This window comes from Gekko japonicus, unplaced genomic scaffold (genome assembly GCF_001447785.1).
Source record: "Gekko japonicus isolate JY-2015 unplaced genomic scaffold, Gekko_japonicus_V1.1 scaffold93, whole genome shotgun sequence".
Taxonomy (NCBI): domain Eukaryota; kingdom Metazoa; phylum Chordata; class Lepidosauria; order Squamata; family Gekkonidae; genus Gekko; species Gekko japonicus.
In genome coordinates this window covers 28,940-38,589 of record NW_015160838.1, presented here as the reverse complement: position 1 = coordinate 38,589, position 9,650 = coordinate 28,940, and positions in this window count along the sequence as shown.

The window sequence follows — 9,650 nt, the reverse complement described above, 5'->3', positions numbered from 1 at the left end:
CAGCAAGATCACCCTGAGGTGCTCAGAACAACACAGTCTCCATATGAACAAAACAATCCAGGAACACAAGTAGAGAGGCCATCACTTTTGTGGAAGGTAGCAAGAGTTGACTTAACAGACGACTGCTTCTTAAATGGACAGTTCTATGTGGCCTGCTCCAGAGTGAGCTCATTAAGCAGCCTGGTGATCCTAGCACCTGTGGGCAGAACCACCAATGTGGTCTAGAGAGAGGTCCTTTAGTGCGGGGAGGGGAGTACGTATGTCTCACTTCATTTCTTACACTATAATCTTCTCCGTTAGAATTCCTACAACAAATGTCACATTTCAGATTTCACATCATCAGTATTCTAACTGGATTTACGGAACTTAAATACCGTAGCAAAGCATGGGTAGCAGGCTAGTAATAATATAAAATAATAAGCCTTATTTATTGACTGAGGGCAAAAGAAGAGAAAATAGTTTGATGCCATTTCAGGGCTAGATGTTTTGGAGTGTGCTGCTGCTTACTGCTGCTCTGGTCTACTTTGTACTTCTATTGCCTGATGCCTGCCTGGGAAGACCTTCTTGTTCTCTGTTTATTGGACATCTTCAAGGCTGGGGTAATCTGTTTCAAAATATTGTTTCAAGTTTTTATGTGCTTTTTTATGTGGGAATTGTAGTGGGAATTGTAATGGAGTGGTAATCAGCCTCAAAAAATAATTTTCCTTAGTTTTGTTTTGTGGAGTTTTTTGGGGGGGTTCCTGTTGGTTTTTACAAAATTAATTGTTGCAGCAGGTTCAGAAGAAAATTTCTGGTTATGTTTTAACATCAGTTAACTGTAGGTGAAGGTTTAGAGATTTAGTTGGTTTGGCTTGGATTCTCTGGTTTGATGTTGATTTTGTTGGACGTTGTTCTGATTGCATTGGAAGCTTTTGGCCAGTAGTTGCTTTTATGTGTTTGGCTATTGGCTTCTTTGAATCCCCCCCTCCCATAGGAAACAATGGAGACAAGTAATATGGTTGGGGCCCATAGACATGTTCAGGTGCTGATAGAACTGACCTTTGGTTCAGTCCACTTGAAGCTTGGAAGGGGGTCTTTAACAGGCCTATAGCCAAGAATTTCTAATTTAATTATTTCTCTTGTGCACCCCCTCCCTCCATCCCAATGGGGAAAAAAAACCCAGGCCCCACACAAGGCCCACACTCTCCCTTCTGTTGTTCCAGCCTCCTCCACTCGCTCCACCCTGGCTCAGCTGGTGGCGTTGCTGCTGCCATCCCTCTGCCACCTCCCTCAGCAGCAGCAACAGCAGGCCAGATCCAGGAAGCAGCGGCGGCTGTCACCACTGCTGCCATGCTTGCTTTGTCCTCCCCCGGCCAGCTGCCTGCCTGCCCGCCCGCCATGGCCCACGTGAAGGCCTCCTCCTCCTCTCCGCTGCTGGCCCCCTCACTGCCCCTGACTCCCAAAATGGCTGAGGAGGAGGACGAAGAAGAGGAGCCACCCCTCTCACAGGCCTTGGTGTCCTGCTCCTCACCATTACCCTGGCCCCAGCACCCATCCACCCCCGGCAGCGACAACAGCTGTTTCTTGGATGATGAGGCCTGTAGGCTGTAGTTTCTTTCTGCAGCACTAAGTCCTCTGGAATTCTGGCTTCATTTAGTTGAAAAACAGCCACTCCATCTCACATTGAAAAGAGTTCGCCCTAGTGGAACCTGAATAATTCCAGAATCCCTGGGGAAAAGAAACTTTGAACCTGAATCCTGAAATAGTATTGCTGGTGCTACTGGGAAGTGTTGTAAAGTTACTGCTGTAGGGTCTTCAAAGGAAGAGACATTCAAAGTTGGTTTGCCATTGCTTGGCTCTGCATAATGATGACCCTGGACTTCCTTGGTGGTCTCCCATTCAAATACGAACCAGGGCCATTCCTCCTTAGCTTCCAAGATCTGAAGAGATCGGGATAGCCTGGGCCATCCAGCCCAGGGCAGAAACTTTATTGGAGGACCCAAATACCCCTAAATAGCAGCATTTATGCCTTCTTGAAATCAAAATAAAAGAAATACCATGTGTGCGTGTGTGTGTGTGGGGGGGGTTATATGCATATCCCCATTCATCAAATTTAAGAACATCTCTATATTTTCATTACCTTCCCCATCCTTTCTTTTCCTCCATTCTCAGCTTGTTCCTGCTTTGCTTCTTCTTTGAAAAGCATCTATTTTTAAACCTCTGCCGTGTGATGTGGCACATTGTCCAGCTGTCACTTATCAAGACTGTTGAACTCCTTTCATATCTGCTCAGTGCTGAATGATGCATCTCACATTTCTTTAGAAAAAGAAGGGGGGGGGGAACAGAAGCTAACCTTGAAGTTATCCACAGTGACCTGAGGTTCCTATGTGTATACTATAAATACTAGAAAGAGGGAGCAAGGGCAGCTCTCATTATTGTGTAAAGCTGGAATAAAGTTCTTCCCAATACATCGAGGTAGGCTGAAAGAAACTTGGATGCATTAAGCCTGACATTACAAGGGCGAGGAGCATCCTTCAAGTAGTTTTGGAACAGAATCTCTCCACTGGAGAGCTTAGTTTGTATTCCATTTTCTGCTCCTTACTGTCAATTTTTGTATGTGGCTGATGTGAGATAGTGGAACAAAAACATTATCTATTGCACAACAAATTTCTGTTGACAAATATCTGATATGTACACGTTCATGAAAGATACCATTACATAATTTACTTTGAACACATTACGTAAATAGTTGGTTGTGGTAGCCATGTAGATGCATGTCAATGCAGAGGCATTTCTATTTGTTTGCTGGACTGTGTTAAAATCAATTCAGTCTGATTTTTTTCTGGCAGTCACTAGAGCTATCCTCATCACTTGTGGGTAACTCTTGGAATCATCAGGAACTTTATGGTTAGAACTTCTTGTAAATACAAGTCTTCATTTTTCTTTTAAATTTTTCTCCCCAGGACAATTGTGCCCCCTTTTACCTAAGTTTCCACCTGCTGATCAGCTGAGCATTGGTGGGCATGGGCTACAACTGGCTGGAGGTTTCTTGTCATACATGGGCAAATGGGAATCCTAGTGAAGCTCTTTGAACACTTCAAATATATTGTTGTCAACCCTAGCTCATAAAATGATCAAATATTCACAAAATAAAATATCAGCTCTCCAGTTCTCAAACTTAATACAGCATTATAATGACTCATCAATGAGAAGTCTATGTGAGACCTATTAGTATTCACAGTTTTCTCTGCAGGTTTCAGAGAAGCAACTACCCGTTGTACCCAGAACCCATGCACAAGGAGGACCTATTGCTACAATTATGACGGCCAGTTATAAGGCTGCCATCCCCCTGCTGGCCCCTGCCCCCCCAATCAGCTGGCCAGCAAGTGACCTACCAGCAGTCGGGGAGGCCTACACCAGTGTCTCAGCATTGTTGCCAGCAACACGGCAATGTCACTTCTGACGTGCACCAGAAGTGATGTCAGGTGATGCAGGGATGCTCTGGTATTTGGGCAAAGACTCTATGACAAAAATGGTTTATACCATAGAGTTCTTGCCCAAATACCAGAGCATCTCCACTTCATCAGCATTGTGATGACATCAGTTTCGGTGTGTGCCAGAAATAACATTCTGCATCGCCGGCAACGATGCTGGGATGCTGATGAAGGCTTCCCCCACTGCCGATGTCCCCTTGTCTTCTGCTCCTCTGCCAGTTACCACCACTTCTTCCCCTCTTGTCGGCAAGGCCGAGGCACTCCCCCCACCACCACCAAAAATTGTTTTTTAAAATAACTTTACGTAAACAAAATGCCATTACTTGGCTCTCTAAAATATGTTACATGAGGTGTTTACAGTTTTCAAAAATCAACAGAAACCAACTCGCAACAAGAAAAAACAATAACACCCACAATAACAAATGCCAACGCCATCACTAAAGTATAACAATGAGAACTATATCATTAGCAAAAAGAGCAGTTTAGACACACTAGGAAAAATAAAAAGGCCTTCACTTTCTTCCTAAAAAGACTGGTCTTTACATCAGTTCTGAAACACTGATACTAAGTAAAAGATGTGGATTCCTCAAAGGAAAAAAAATTACATCAAACCCATATTTAAAAATGTTAGATCCGAGTCCAGTAGTACCGTAGAGACCAAAAAGATTTTTTAGGGATAAGCTTCCCTTCTCTCCATATCTCTCTCTCCCTCTCCGTCTCTCATCACTTCCCTCCTTGAGCCTGGTGACTGCTGTCGGAAATGCTGGAGGTGGAGCTGGTTCTATAGGGCTTGGACCCAAAAACTCCTTGACCTATGGAAAAAGATATGAGAGAAGGGTAGAGCAAAGCAGGTGGGATCAGGGCACAGCACACTTCTTTCTTATGGGGGCATGATGTTTTACTTCCACAGCTTAATATTAAACCCCTGCATTAGATCTTAATCTCCAGGGTGCCTTATGGCCAGTCAGGTAGTGCCAGGAGCAGCAAAGATCTGGGTGATGGGAGGGGCTGTTGCCCCACAGCCCAGCTCCTGAGGGCTGCTTACTGCCTACTGTCAGTCAGGACTGGCAGTGGCAATAAACTGAGGAGTGAGGGCATGGCAGCTGAGGGGTGAGTCCAGTAGTACCTTAGAGACCAAAAATATTTTTTAGGTATAAGCTTCCCTCCTCTCCATCTCTCTCTCTCCCTCTCTGTCGCTCATCACTTCCCTCCTTGAGCCTGGTGACTGCTATCGGAAATGCTGGAGGTGGAGCTAGTTCTATAGGGCTTGGACCCGAAAACTCCTTGACCTATGGAAAAAGATATGAGAGAGAAGCATAGAGCAAAGCAGGTGGGATCAGGGCACAGCACACTTCTTTCTTATGGGGGCATGATGTTTTACTTCCACAGCTTAATATTAAACCCCTGCATTAGATCTTAATCTCCAGGGTGCCTTATGGCCAATCAGGCAGTGCCAGGAGCAGCAATGATCTGGGTGATGGGAGGGGTTGTTGCCCCACAGCCCAGCTCCTGAGGGCTGCTTACTGCCTACTGGCAGTCAAAACTGGCAGTGGCAATAAACTGAGGGGAAGCTTGAGGAGTGAGGGCATGGCAGCTGAGGGGCAGCTCCGTCCCTCACCATCTGCTGTGCCTGTGGACCTGGGCTCCAGGTTGGCAAGGCCAGTACATTCTCCTCCTTCTTGCCAGAGCAGCAGCCAGCAGGAGACCGCCCCAGTGGTGGTGGTGATATGGTCCTCCTCCATCTTGAATCCTGCTGAGCTGATGGAAGACAGTACCTCTGCTTTGAGTCTCAGCAAGAAAAGTGGACAGTTAGTAAATATGTGGGGGGGGGGGCTGGAGAGCAACATGAAAAGGAATTTTATTTACCACTCCTAAACTGGGGATAGTGGCATTTTTGCTTGCATCCCTCTTAAAAGGAATCCGGACATAAGGCATGCTGCGTAATTGGGCCATTAGGCACCCGTTTTGCCAGGTCAAGTGTAGGCTTTTGACACTTGTGTAAGAGCAGCTCACCTCTGCAATGAGGCTTTTGCTCTAACACCCCACCCACTGTAGCACTGACAGTATTGGGATTAGTTGATCACTTTGGGGCTGAACAGGATTTGTGGGGGGGTTTAATCAAATTGACCTGATGGGCCCCCTTTTTCACCCACTTTGTAGGTCAGTTTTGGTAGGTATGTGTAGCTTAAATAGTCCTGGTCCTAGGATTGTTGAAGCCCTAGCTAAGTTGCCAGTAATGTGCAGGTTAATATGAGATAGGCAGGAAAACATGGTGAGCACCCTGGGGCATGTATTGATGAAGAAAGTTCATACACGCCAGCCACTTATTAGCTATCTGGCCAGAGTGCAGGGGTGGGGGGCTTAGTGCTGGGCAGTATTCTTTTGCGCCCTAACTGCTGTATGGCCTGGGAGGTTGTTGATGAGGGCTCAGCTCCTCTTGGCACAGATCTGTGCAGGTCATGAAGAACAAGGCATATAGGGTTACCATAACCCCTTTGGGAGTGGGATACCTCCTGCTCCTAACAGGCCATGCCCACTGGCACTCCAGAGGCTGGCGGGAGAAAGATTTTAAAAAAAAATGTTGTCAGCAATGGCATGATGTCACTTCTAGGGAAACAACAGTAGTGATGTCAGTCCTCTCTAGGAGTTACTGAAAACACTATTGTTTTACTGATGATTCCTAGAGAGGCATGATGTTATATCCTGATTTTCCTAGAAGTAATGTCATGCAACTGCTGACAGCCACCCCCTCATGTCCCTGCCCCACCTGGTTTTCTGCTGCTTGCCAGGTTGGGCCTGGCAACCCTAAAACCTTAGCAGTATTAGCTGCACTGAGTTTGGAGCCAGGATGGGGTTGTCCTTAGTCAAGCAGCCTTTAATGGGCTGATTTTAGCTGATCTGCAGAAATTGGGGGTAGGTTAGTTAATATTTCACTGCAGATCAGTTATGAATAAGCCTAGTTTAATTCATACATTTGTCTTTTGTCTCCATTATGGGCTGTGTGGGCAAATGGATTGCACTGATGTTGTGACTAGGGTTGGAACAGAGGTTGACTCTCCAACTGCAATGTGGGCCTTTAGGCCACAAGTCAGAGACTGTGAAGGAAGGAAGGAAGGAAGGAAGGAAGGAAGGAAGGAAGGAAGGAAGGAAGGAAGGAAGGAAGTCCCAGATATTACTTGGATGCTGTTAGAGAAAGCAATGTGGCGTCAAACTGTCCTTTCATCCTTTAAAAAACAACAACTGAAAACTTTAACGAAGAGCTCTCATTAGTGTTCAGGTACCTTCTTCATCCCTCTGTGTCTTTATTGGCATTGCTCATAGTTCTTCCATATTCTGCCTCTCTCTCATGAAAAAGGAAAACCCAGCATCAGACTATTCAGAGACTGCACTCTTGAAGCACACACTGGGAGGGTCAAAGGAATTTGCCCCACAGAATTTTCGTTCTGATTTGTGCACACTGAATAGCATGATAAGTCTGTTTTCACATCCTTCCTTTGTTAAGAACTGAAATACATGTCACTCTCAGGCAATGGTTTGTGAAGATTCCAGATACTCTAAGGCATACTGTTCCATTATTTTCATGGTGTCTCTGGATAGTTTTTCGTATTGGTGAATAGCTGTACCAGACTGAATCTTGATCCGTTGTGTGTGTTAACTCTTTGTCGTAAATTCCAGATGGCTGGATAAGGGTTGAAAATATAGGTCTCTAAAGACATACACTAGACAGCAGAAGGTTTTCTTAACCAACAGCAAGGGTTTTTTTAAAAGAATTCATGCCTGTTTTGTATATCATTCTCTGTTTGTTTGTTAGATTTGTTGTTCAATTTAAAAACACATCAAATACATCATGACTATTTGTTGAAGTTACCCATCTCCTCTTCTCCCCTGTGAGCCTAAAGATCTTGCAAGAGAAATATTAAACTCTATTTGTGTCTATTACTATTTGAAATACATCTCTTTCCTCTCCTTCCTTCTTTTTAGAACTCTGAAATGTTACTTGGTCTCCCTTGGGATGCTGTAATATTTTGGTTGAAGTTTGGTATAAGGTTCTCTATTTATGTGTCATTTTCCTTTTGAATAATAAAGAAATGGCATATATATATCTTATAAGTCACATGCAAAGGAACTAATCCACAGGGCATACTTCCTATATAAATTCTATTGAAGCAATTGGAAGTTAGTTGCATTGTCTGGATCAAGGCATGGATAGATCCTGAGGTCATAATGAAACAGAGGCCTGATACCAAAGAGCTGACTGATTATTACAAACCCGTTTATGAACTTGTTCAGTTCTGCAGCTCCTAAGCCTATGCATCTCTCATCTCTGCCTACATCTCCCCATATTGTCCCTTTCCTCTCAGACTTTCCCCACTTATCTACTTCTCTTTCATTATTTTCTCCCCTTCTATCCCATTGCCCTTAATTTCCTGTTTCCCTATCTCCCTTTTTCTACAACATGCCTTGTTTAGCTGTGGAAGGTCGGTAGTTCAGCAGTTCAAGACCCGGGTGCCGCAAGACGGAGTGAGCTCCCGTCTCTAGTTCCAGCTCCTGCCAAACTAGCAGTTCGAAAGCAAGAAATTGCAAGTAGATAAATAGGTACCACTTTGGTGGGAAGGTAACAGCGTTCTGTTCGCCTTGGTGTTTAGTCATGCCGGCCACATGACCACAGAAACGTCTTCGGACAGCGCTGGCCCTTTGGCTTTGAAACGGAGATGAGTACCGCAACCCTAGAATCGGATTCGACTGGCTTTCGAGCAAGGGGACCTTTACCTTTTTGTTACAGAGTTCAAGGCGGTTTACAGCATAGGTAAAACACCTAAACTGTATACAAATATAAAAACCAAAATCTAAAATCACAATTCAGGACTGCTAATAAACTTAATCAAATGCAATCCTAAATAAAACCATCTTCAACTGCCTCCTGAAGATCAAAATAGAGGAGGCCAGGTGCACCTCTCTGGGGAGGTTATGGGGCTGCCACTGAAAAGGCCATCTCCTGTGTACATATCAAACAACCTTGTTTGATTAATGGGACAGTCAGGAGGGCCTCTCCCTGTGATCTGATTTATTATTATTTGTTTACAGAATGTGTATCCCGCCTTTCTGTCCTTACAGGGGTCACCAGGACAGCTGACAATTTAAAATACACATGATTTAAAAAACCATTGTCAAGCCCGGGTTGCAGAGAGGGGTTGGGTGAGCCGCGGGTGGTATCCAGGATGCTTCGGCTGAAGCTTAAGGGTTCAGGTTCACCTCAGAATTGCTGTGGTAGGGTTAGCGTCACTCTTTCACAATGATGGGGGATCGACAGACGAGTTCGAGTGAACAGCCCCACTCCTCTCTGTCCTAATCGTACCTCTCTCCCATCTCAGATCCTCCCCAGTTCCACCTGCTTTTTCCTTTATTTCTTCAGCCTTTCTACTGCTCCACCCACCACCCACTCCTTAAAGCAATCGAGCCACCAGCCGGAGCTCCATGTTGACTTGGGTGGGGACATTGATTTGTCATCCCGTTTTCCATCTATCATGACCCTGACGGCCAGCCCAGTGGTTACTGCGGCCTCACCCTCCCCCCTTCGTAGGTGTGTCGCCTCCCTTTGGTTGGGGCGCCAGTATTCCGGGTCCCCCTGGGAAGGGTCTAGGACCGTCGTTCCCCTCCCGGCAAGAGCTGACAGGATAGGCTCCTGCATAGTCGGGAGGGGGTCGATATCTCCCTCCTGACAACCATTAAAAACCATTAAAATTCAACCCCCCCTTTCAAATACATATAATCAAAACAATCAAAAACAGAGTTAAAATATATACAAAACATCAGAACACTGATTAGAAGGAGGGAATGCCCTATGAAACAAAAAATCTTCACCCACTTGCCGCAGAGGGCAACAGAAGGAGACAGACAAATCTCCTTGTGGAGAAAGTAAAAGAGCTTTGTTGCCATGACTGAGAAGGCTCTCTCCCAGGTTGCCACCCACCTAATCTTTGAAGGTGGGGGCACCCATTAGGTGGTCCCTCAAGATAACCATAATGATTGGGCAGGTTCATAAGGGATTAGGTGGTCCCTCAGGTATGTTGGTCCCAAACCATGTAGGGCTTTGAAGGAGCCAGACCATTTGAAGTTTCTGAACACTTGCACTTCAATGGTATCAAAAGATCAATGGTATCAAAAGCAACTGAGAGG